This window comes from Pipistrellus kuhlii, unplaced genomic scaffold, assembly GCF_014108245.1.
Source record: "Pipistrellus kuhlii isolate mPipKuh1 unplaced genomic scaffold, mPipKuh1.p scaffold_m20_p_2, whole genome shotgun sequence".
Lineage (NCBI taxonomy): Eukaryota > Metazoa > Chordata > Mammalia > Chiroptera > Vespertilionidae > Pipistrellus > Pipistrellus kuhlii.
Window position 1 is genome coordinate 83,133,693 of NW_023425515.1, and position 11,783 is coordinate 83,145,475.

Genomic DNA, 11,783 nt, shown 5'->3' on the forward strand with positions numbered 1-11,783 from the left:
TACTTTGTTCAACTTTTTACTTCTTGTTTAAATGAAGTGGCAATTTCCAAGCCACTTGCATGTGAAACTGGAAATTGGAAGGCTCTGCTGTTTTTGTAAGACAGGGTCAGCCAAAGTCTACATCTCCTAGGAGGCATGGCTTCTAGAAAGCACAGTTAGCCTTCTGGATGATACACTACCTTGCAAAATCAACTGAAACCTCTTTCTATCATGAAATTGGGTCTGTTCATGTATTTACAAATAATTATATATAATGTGTTCTTTAATTACACAATAAATATGTTTTTACAGAAATAACATATATGCTTAATAATATAAAAACAATATTCATATATGTCTATACTTGACAATCTCTCCCCAGAGCATAATAAATCAAATACTGTGATCACTTTGAGGGTTTTTTTCCCTTTTATTTTTTTATTTCTTCCTTCAATGTATCCTTCCATTTGAACACTAATTGATATTTCCTTTTGCTCATGGTATTTTTAGAAATCTTGCTTTATTTTTATTTAAATACTAGAGTCCTGGTGTACGGAATTCATTCACAGGGGGTGGAGGGTGTCACTCAGCCCAGCCTGAATGTCTCCAATCTGGGACCCCTTGAGGGAATATCAAACTGCCCATTTATATGGGCAGTCAGACATCCCTCTCACAATTCAGGACTGCTGGCTCCCAACTGCTCGCCTGCCTACCTTCCTGATTGCCCCTAACCACTTGTGCATGCCAGCCTGATCACGTCTAACCACTCCCATGCCAGCCTGATTGATGTCTAACTGCTCCCCTGTCAGCCTGTTTGCCCCCAGCTTCCCTCCTCTACTAGCCTGGCCACCCCTAACTGCCTTCCCCTGCAGGGCTGATCACCTCCAACTGCTCTCCCTTGCAGGCCTGGTCCCTCTACACTGCCCTCTTTTGCAGGTCTGTTGCCTCCCAACTGCCCTCCCCTGCTTGCCTGGTCGCCCACAACTGCTCTCCCCTGCTGGCCATCTTGTGGTGGCCATCTTATGTCCACATGGGGGCAGGATCTTTGACCACATGGGAGCAGCCATCTTGTGTGTTAGAGTGATGGGCAATCTGCATATTACTCTTTAATTATATAGAATAGAGGCCTGGTGCATGGGTGGGAGCCAGCTGATTTGCCTTGAAGAGTGTCCCAGATCAGGGTGGGGGTTCCCTTGGGGTGTGGAGTGGCCTCGGCGAGGGGCTTGTGGTGGTTTGCAGGCTGGCCATGCCCTCCAGTGACCCAAGCAAAGGCCCTAGTATCTGGAATTTATTTATCTTCTACATTTGAAACTTTATAGCCTGGAGCAGAGCCAAGTCTCCTGCTTGCTCTGTGGTGGCAGCCATTTCACTTGAAATTTATGTATCTTCTATAATTGAAACTTTGTAGGCCTGGAGTGAAGGCCTGAGCTGGCCAGGACTGCAGAAGCTTGGCTTCCTCCATCGCTTGGGGAAGCCCTAACCTCCTGCTCTTCCAGCTACATGGCTGCTGCCATTTCTGTTGGGATTTATTTACCTTATATAATTGAAACTTTGTACCCTTGAGTGGAGTCCTGGGCCCACCAGGGTGTGTGGAAAGCTTGGCTTCCAACATTTCCAGGAAAACCCAAACCTCCCTCCTGCTCTCTGTGGCCACAGCCATCTCAATATGATTGGCTGGTGGTCATGGCTGGTGGGTGTGGCTGAGTGATGGTTAATTTGCCTATTACTCTTTTATTAAATAGAATTTTTAAAATGTGTCCAGCACCATTTATTAAATAGACATTCATGGTGAGTGGTTTAATTCTAAATCTTATCACGTTTGAGATCTTTCTAATGTTGAATTCTAGACAGTTTTGTTTCTAGATGGTAATGTTTATTTCTAGATGTTATTATCCTTTCCATATATAAGCTCATTTTTAAAAATCATTTGTTATATATTTACTCTAGAGAGGAGCTTTGATGTCTTTGATTTTGATGTTTTCAACTAACTATTTCTCCAAATTAACTTTAGATTACTATTGCTTATTAAAAAATATATTGCTATAATTTTTAAATTTGTTTTATTTACTCTGTTTAACCATTTATTGTGTATTTCTCAAATTGTTAAATTGTGGTCAGAAATTTGACCACACAGTTCTATTTACTTTTCACTTTATACATCATGTATATTTCTAAATATTGAATTGATTCATAAAGATTTTTATTAGTTTTACAATATATCTTTCACTATTCTATGTCATTGTTGCTTATATTTTACCTAATATCCAAAAGTATAAGAAAATTACATTCTGCAATGCTATTTCTCTAAATTTCTTCTTTTATTCTTCACGATTATATTTTCTTTAGCCTGAGAAAGATAGCCAGTATTAAACCATTATAACTCATATTTCTTTTTTTAAAATAAATCTTTATTGTTCAGATTATTACAATTGTTTCTCTTTTCCCCCCCATAGCTCCCCTCCACCTGGCCCCCACTCCACCCTCTGCCCTTACCTCCTCCCCCCTCCACCTGGTGTCCTCATTCATAGTTATATAATTTTTGTCCAGTCTCTTTCTGTAACCCCCACACAGACACCCCTTTCCCCCTAAGAATTATCAATCCCCTCCAAGTCTATGCCCCTGATTCTCTTATATTCACCAGTTTATTGTGTTCCTCAGATTTTTTATTCACTTGACTTTTAGATTCACTTTTTGATAGATATGTATTTGTTGTTCATAATTTTTTCTTTACTTTTTTCTTCTTTTTCCTCTTTTTAAAGAATACCTTTTAGCATTTCATATAATACTGGTTTGGTGATGATGTACTCCTTTACATTTTTCTGATCTATGAAGCTTTTTATCTTCCCTTCAATTCTGAATGATAACTTTTCAGGGTAGAGTAATCTTGGTTGTAGGTTCTTGCTCTTCATCACTTTGAATGTTTCTTGCCACTCCCATTTGGCTTTCATAATTTCTGTTGAGAAATCAGCTAATTATCTTATGGTGCTCCCTTTAGGTAACTAACTGTTTTTCTCTTGCTGCTTGTAAGATTCTCTCTTTGTCTTTTGCTCTTGGTATTTTAATTATGATATGTCTTGGTGTGGTCCTCTTTGGATTCCTTTTGTTTGTGGTTCTGTGTACTTCCTGGACTTGTAAGTCTATATCTTTCACCAGGTGGGGGAAGTTTTGGTCATTATTTCTTCAATTAGGATTTCAATGTCTTGCTCTCTCTCTTCTTCTGGCAATCCCATAATTCTGATGTTGGTTCACTTAAAGTTGTCCCAAAGGATTCTTATACTATCTTCAACTTTCTGGATTCTCTTCTCTTCTTGCTTCTCTGGAAGAGTGTCTTTTGCCTGTTTGTATTCCAAATATTTGACTTGATTTGTGTGTTCTTCTAGTCTGCAGTTGGGTCTCTGTATATTTTTTTTTATTTCAGTCAGTGTATGTTTAATTTCTAGTTGGTTTAATTTCTTCATTATATCCTTGAGGGTCTCATTAAATTTATCGGCCTTTTCTAGGAAATTCTTGTAAAACCTTCTAATCGTGGTTTTGAACTCTATATCTTGTCTTTTGTTCTCCTCTATTTCTTTTGTTTGAGATCTTCCTTTTCTCAGCATTTTCGCTGCTTATGCAAAAGCAGCTGTTTGGAGCCTGGGTTGATTTGTAGAATGCAAGGCGCAGGGCCTTAGGGTGGGGCAGGGTCTCAGGACATCACTAGGCTGGGTCATGGCAAACAGCAATGGCTGTCGTTGGCCTTCTCTGCCTTTCAGCTTTTCCAAGTCCCCGTGTTCCAGGGCAATAACAATGATTGCTGTGTGCACCTCTAGGCTTTTCAGCTTTTCAGTGCTTGTGCTCCTTTCTCTTTCAGCCAGCTTTCCTGTGGTTTTGGGTGATAGACGTTTTGTCTTTTAGTTGTAGTTTTGAAATTGTTGTGTGAGGCCGTAGATTAGTTGCTCACCTATGCCGCCATCTTGGTTTTCCTTTCATAATTCATATTTCTTACGAATTACATATATTCAATATATTAAAAATATTTTTGTACCATGTAACAAATTTTGTTTTAAAATGTTCTTGCATTATTTTATGTCTATGTGCATGTGCTTCAATTTTGACTTTTAAAATGTTTATTTGCCTCTTTGATTTAGATGTACATTTTAATATATTTTTCTCTAATTTTTTTATTCATTTTAAGTAGGAAGATGTAAAGAAATGAGCTTTTATAAATTTTGGAAAACCACAGGCATAGATATTTTCAAGAACAACTATCTAAACATTTTTCACAGAACTGGAACAAATAATCCAAAAATATATATGGATCTATAAAAGACCCAGAATACCCACAGCAATCTTGAGAAACAAGGAGAAAGTTGGAAGTATCATGTTACCTGAGATGGAACCAGACTATAAGGCAATACTAATAATAGTTTTTAAAATGCATGGTATTGGCTCTGGTATGGTAGCTAAGTTGGTTAGAGCATTTCCTGAATACACCAAATTAGTGATTTCAATCCCCAGTTAGGGCACATATAAGAATCAAGCAGTGAATGCAAAAATAAGTGAAACAATGAATTGATGTTTCTCTCCCTTCTTCTTTCTCTCTCAATTCAGGTTTATATTAGTTTTGTTTGTTTTAGGTCATGGTACTGTCATAAAAACAAACACATATATCGATGATATATCACTTTACACCATGGATATTCTCAAAAACAAAAACAGAAAATAGCAAGTGTTGACAAGGATGTGGATTCAATATGAGTCCTTATATATTGCAGGTAGAAAAGTAAAATGGTTTAGCAATTATGGGAAAATGGTACAGTATGTCCTAAAATAATTGAACACAAAATTACCATATGACACAGATATTTATTCTTATATGTATATTGAAAAACTAATAAGATATTTATATATCCATATTTATAGCAGCACTATTAACAGTAGCCAAAAATGGAAACAATTCAGCTGTCCATCTATGGATAAATGGATGAGCATAATGTCATATATACAAAGATTAAAATATTACTCAGCCTTAGGAAGGAAGAATTCTTCATTATATGGTACAACATAGATGAAACTTAAAGAAATTTTGCAAAGTGAGTACACTTATATATGGTATCTAATGTAGTCAAATAGTTTGTATAAAATAAATACTATTTTGTTACAATAATTTATTCTTAGTACTTTGGTATTTATCAATAATTAACCTACTTAAAATAAGGTATTTTTGTTTGTTTTACTGATTTTGGAGTGAGGAAGGAGAGAGAGAGAGAGAGAGAGAGAGAGAGAGAGAGAGAGAGAGAGAGAGAGAGAGAGAGAGAGAGAGAGAGAGAGAAAGAGAGAGAGAGAGAAATAGAGAGAGAGAGATGGTTTCCTCCTGCACATGTCCCATCTAGGGATGGGACACATAACCTGAGTGTTTGATCTGACTGGGAATCAAACACATTGTCTCTGTTTTCAGAATGCATGACACATATTAGTATATTGGTAAGCCTAACTGAAAGTGAGTAAGTTCCTAGGTTTAAGAACAGATGAACACTTCTTATATGTTCTACATATAGATGAACTCCTTTTAACATATAATTTTCACAACTTTACTATTGATCCATGAAAAAAAAATTGAAAGCTGTATTTTTCTGTGGGAACATTCACAGAATTTTGTTTTTTAATCTATTAATAAAACTTTATAATTTCCTTTAAAAGACAAAACAAAACACAGGGTTCTATATACCCCCAACTAATTTATGTGGGAGAGCCATGTGTATTCATGCATCCAAGAAAATATGTGTTCTTTTCTCACATCAGTTCTTTTCTCACCATTAGGATCACATATGTAATATATATTGTAATATTTTCTTCTGTTCATGCATGTTTACTTTTTATTTCCCTATAAGGAAACTTAATATATTAATTCATGGCTAAATTGAAAAAGATAAGACTAGACTATTTGCTATCCTTTAGTGGCAGCTTTTTAATACTGTTGCAGGCTGTTTGCTTATTTTGCAATGCCTTCCTCCAGAGAAATTAATCTTATTATACAAAGTTAAAGTAAAAAACAAACAAACAAACAAACAAAAAAAACTCATCCCATTGATCTGAGAGAACAGGCATCTCTCAACAGATAGCATGTAGGTGGTTGACACAGTCTTGCTTCCTACTTGCAAGCATCCCTTTGAAAAGAAGCAGTGTCAATATTCTCCTGGAAGAATAATTATTGTCCTCTACCAATGCAACATACAAATGTGCCACCTTTATTATCCTGATTCTATAACAATGCCTTGGATATCTCTAGGACAACTCATCAGATTTGCTGTATTGTGGTGATTATCCTTTCCTATTTTTTCCTCTGCTGTTATTTAAGTGTAAGGTCATCACAATTTCTCCCTGTCATTTTTATTCAGAAAATTCTCAGTGATAAGGTGACAGAGATTTTTGTGTGTTTTTTAAATCTATTTTTATTGGTTTCAGAGAGAAAAGGAGAGGGAGAGAGATATAGGAACATCAATTACAAGAGAGAATCATTGATTCACTGCCTCCTGCATACCCACACTGGGGATGGGGCCCACACGCTGAGCATGTGCCATGAGCAAGAATTCAATCATGACCTCCTGGTGTATAGGTTGAAGCTCAATCAGTGATCCATGCTGACCATGGTAGGTGACTGAGTTTCACAACCCATTTACCTCTCTGGTTACTATCACTCATTCTACTGAGTGTTCTGTTTTCATTGTGATGATACATAGGTAATTGCCTTTTTCTTACAGATTTTCCAAGATGATCTTGCAGATATTGGACAAGAGTTTATAAATGAGATTCCTCACCCTTACTGCCTGCTTCTCTAAATTAATTCAGAATTTTCCCTTATGTAAATATGATTGCTAATTTCTTTTTAAAAATATGATGTTGCCAGGACCGGTTTGGCTCAATGGATAGAGCGTCGGCTTGGGGACTGAAGGGTCCCTGGTTCGATTCCGGTCAAGGGCATGTACCTTGGTTGTGGGCACATCCCTGGTAGGGGGTGTGCAAGAGGCAGCTGATTGATGACTCTCTCTCATCGATGTTTCTAACTCTCTATCTCTCTCCCTTCCCCTCTGTATAAAATCAATAAAATATATTAAAAAAATATATATGATGTTATACAAGTAGGTACAGAATAATAAATGACATCTTCACACTCATTTATTAAACACTTGCAGTTCTAAAGTTAAATAAATAAGTAAATAAATAAATAACCAGTAACATTTATTGTCTAAATAGGTTACTGAATGATAAAGCAGGTTTAAGGTAAAACAGAATATCAGTATCTCTATACTTAGTTCTTTATTATGTGTCACAGATTGTACGTCCATCTATTCATATAATAAGCATAACATTTATTACCTCATAGAATTTCAGATTCAGTTTCATTTAAACCCAGACTGGTATTTTTGTCCTTTGTGACCAAAATAATTGGACAAACTTTTCTTTTGCCTGAATTAACTGGTGATTTAGCATAATTGAATGTTAAATTACAAGTCAGTTGTGTAAAAAACTAAATCCCATTGTTAATGTAACTTGGAAATAAATTGAGAAAAAAAATTCTCACTTGTCAAGAGAAACTTAAGTCATAATGTTTGTTTTGGGGATTAAGGTTTAAAAATGTTTCTCCATGCTGAAAAAGAAAGAAATCATGTTTCTGCTATAAATATGCTTTAAAAGTGCTTAAGATATTTGTGGGGTTTTTTTGTTAAATATTTTCTACTATATGTTTTATTTTTTTTTCCAAATCCATGAAGGAGATATTATAAAAAATTGAAATGAATATATCCTAGAGTTTTCATTCAATTGATATACTTTTCTTTAAGAATTATTAATCACCTGATATAATTATCCTTTATATTTATAACCTAAATACAACCTACTTCTCTTTTCTTAGCTCACACACAAATGCCTTTCTATAGCTAATAGTGCAGAAGTTAGAATCAAGATAAGCCAATCAGATTGTTTATCCAAGTCATTATACTGCTACTCAATACTAGGTCCCATGAGTCAGAGAAATCAGGAAGTAAATAATAATCTGGGTTATTTGACATTGAAGAGAGTAAAAAATTAAGAAGAAGTAAAAGGAAAATTATCATTACAAAGCAATGTGAAGAAAAAGAAAAAGTAAACCATGTGTCTAAACTTGTTGATTCCTAGTTCTCAAATGTATTCCTTCTAGAATTTGATTCTTATTCTATGGTTAACAACTGTTAACTTTGTATGCTGACTTGTGTGGGGGGAAATGTAAATGTATTGCTTCATAATAGTTGAATGTTCAAATCATTTCTAGTGATGGTACAGATCTCTAACTTGACTATTGATAATACCAGAGGCCTGGTGTATGAAATTCATGCATGGGGGCATGTGTCCCTCAGCCCAACTTGCACCTTCTCCATTCTGAGACCCCTTAAGGGATGTCCGACTGCCCATTTAGGCCCCATCCTACAGGGCAGTCAGACATCTCTCTCACAATCCAGGACTGCTGGCTCCCAACTGCTTCACTGCTTGCCTTCCTGATTGCCCCTAACCACTCTACCTGCCAGCCTGATTACCCATTAACCACTGCCTGGCCAACCTAATTGATGCCTAACTGCTCCCCTGCCAGCCTGTTTGTCCCTAACTGCCCTCCCCTGAAGGCCTGGTCCCTCCCAAATGTCCTCCCCTGCTGGACATCTTGTGGTGGCCATCTTGTGTCAATATGGTGGCAGTCATCTTTGACCACATCTTTGACCATCTTGTGTGTTGGAGTGATGGTCAATCTGCATGTTACTCTTTTATTAGATAGGATATTTGACCACTTGTTGCTTAAATTTCCATGTCTGTTGAGTAACCATCTGTTCAACTCAGACTTATTTTTCCTTCCATATCACCCAAACTTCTACTTGATGGTGATCTAAACTCAAGGAATGCTGACATGTTGCTCTGGCATTAAAAATTAAAGATTCTGATTCACAGTGAATCCAATTCTTTGAAGCTTTCCACTTGTGGAACCTCATATAACCCTATCAGATAATTATTCTTACATATTTCTATATTTTTTCAGCTCTATGGTTTTTAGATTAAATTTAGTGAATAATTTTGGACTTCTCTCAGATACTGGCTTTGTGAATACAAATCACTTTGGCTTTCAAGGCTATTGATTCTCCTATGATTTTTCAAGGTACTTTTAGTCACTTTGTTCTTTATAGTATTGGTGTCCTCCTGAAAGCAGTATGTATAGAATTTCATAAGTGCTCCCAAAATCATTGATGTAGTGGTAATATAGTAAGAGTACTAAAAAGGGAGAGAATAAATAACATCTCAAAAAGTATCTTCTGATGGGTGTATATCTTTATCAATGGAATAAGCAAAATTGAATTCTGTAAACTGTGGACTCTGAATGATAATGATGTGTCAATGTAGGTTCATCAATAATAGAAGGGGCCATGTATGTCTGGAGGCAGGACCATATGAGAATTCTCTGTACTTTCCACTCAGTTTTGTTGTGTCTAAAATTTATCTAGAAATATAAGTCTTTGAAAAATTATAGTCATAATATTATTACCAATATTAAATTTCCCTGGAATAACTCATTCATGCTGTAACTTAGTGAGATGATAGTTTAAGCATCTTTTATTTGTTTCTATCACTATTTCTGCCTTAATAAATAATTTTACTCTTTGATATTAAAATCAACTCATTTATAGAATATATCTAAACAAGACCATATTTTTTTTAAATCTCAATATGAAGTTTTATTTAGTAACTTGAATAGTTTTTAGTTGTTTTTTTCATCTGCCTTTTTGCCCTGTTTATTTTGCATTGTGAAACATCAAAATGCAATTTGTAATATATGGATTGCAATTATATAAGCCACCATATCCTATAGTTCAGGATAATACAATCCTGTATTCAATTGTTTTACAAAGAAATTTAGTTACTAGAGAACTGCATCTATATATATCAATACATATAAAATGTTTTTATTCTAGAATTAATCAGAATATGGTTTTATAAGTGGATGTGATATTTATGCCCAGTCATTAAATAAGGATCTGTTGTCCTCTAATCTTTCTCTTATTTATTATCATAATCTTACCTGAACTAAACTTTTCTTCACTCAATTTTCTTTTGTCTTATTCCTTTATTTTGTACTCCAATTTTCCTTTATAAATTTCCTGTACCCAATATTAATGTTTATAAATGTTTTCTAGATTAATGGTGTTAATTACATAAAAACTTGCAATTATAAAATTAAGAGACTACTTTGTATTAAATATTCATGATTGACAAACCAATAAGCATTGAAAAATGTACAGATGTTTCACAGAGGTTCATTTATATACAGTATATGTATATATCGATATATTGCAAAACAAACATGAAATTATCAGAGAAATCAACTAATATAAAATTTTTCTACATTATAGTTGTCTCCTTCATCTGTAGCGGCATGTTCAGAGAGCCCCAGAAAATGCCTGAAACTGCAGGCAGTACTGAACCCTATATATACAAGGTTTTTTCCTACATGTGTATACCTTTCACTTAAAGGAAGCACTTTATGGCTTCTCTTGGGCAAACCCAAATTGCCAGCATTGGTCTTCTTTCACTCTGCGGGCATTGTGAAGTAGTGTAGGGTTGTTGAGCACAGTGCTGTGATAGCAGGACAATCAATCTGAGATACCAAGTGACTCACAGGCAGGTAGCATACACAGGTGGAGACACTGAACTAACAGATGATTTACATCCTGGGTGAAAAAGAGCTGATGGTGAGAGATTTCATCACATGACTCAGAAAGGCCTGCAATTTAAAACTTACCATTTGTTTCTTTCTGAAGATTTTTATTCACTATTACAGTATGAGACCGCTGTTGATTGTGGGTGACTGAAACTGCAGAAAGTGGAACCGCAGATAAGGAAGGGTTAGGTATTTATTTTCTTCCATTGCTTTATTTGATCAGTGGATTAGAAATCCTTTGTGAACCCCGGCAGGGTGGCTCAGTGGGTGGGAACATTGCCCAGTACACCTAAAGATGGTGAGTTTGATTCCCCATCGGGGTCTGTACGGAGGCAACCAGTCAATGTTTCTCTCTCTCCCTTCCACTCTTTCTAAAACATCAATAAAAACATATCCCTGGGTGAGGATTAAACAATATTTTGTATTGTCTTGTTAATTATGCTGCCCACATTTAATAAAATGAAACAATGTATCGAAGGCCATTGAACAAGTAAAGGATTTAGTAACTAGTGTAAGACTACACATGATTGTTATAAAATGAGATGAAAGAAAACTAATGTGTCCACTACATAATGCATTGATAATGTTTCCATATTCTTTAAGATAGGGGGAATTATACTACCTCTTAAGTTCTGTACTTGGTTATTGTAAAAAGAAACAATGAAAAATAAATAAATAAAATTTAGTAAGTTCAAATAGTATGTTGCATATTTCTATTGGGTAGTATATATATAGTGGAAAAGCTATAAATAAGAGATAAGATTTTGCTATTAACTCTCATTTTGCTTTTGATTTTTTAATAACATATTAAAACTTGATTTTGTTAACTTCACTGAATGTAGGTATAAATGTGCACATAAAGAGAATATCTGCTTAAGCAGTGGCTGAATGGCTCAGTTTTTTGGAGTGGCATCCCACACATCAAAAGGTTGCAGATTTGATTCTCGGTCTGGGCACATACCTAGGTTGAGCATTCAGTACATTTCTCTCTCACATCAATGTCTCTCCCTCCCCCTCACTCCCTTCTTCTCTCTCTAAAAATTAATAAAAACATATTTTAATGTGAGGAATAAAAAAAGAGAGTACTCAC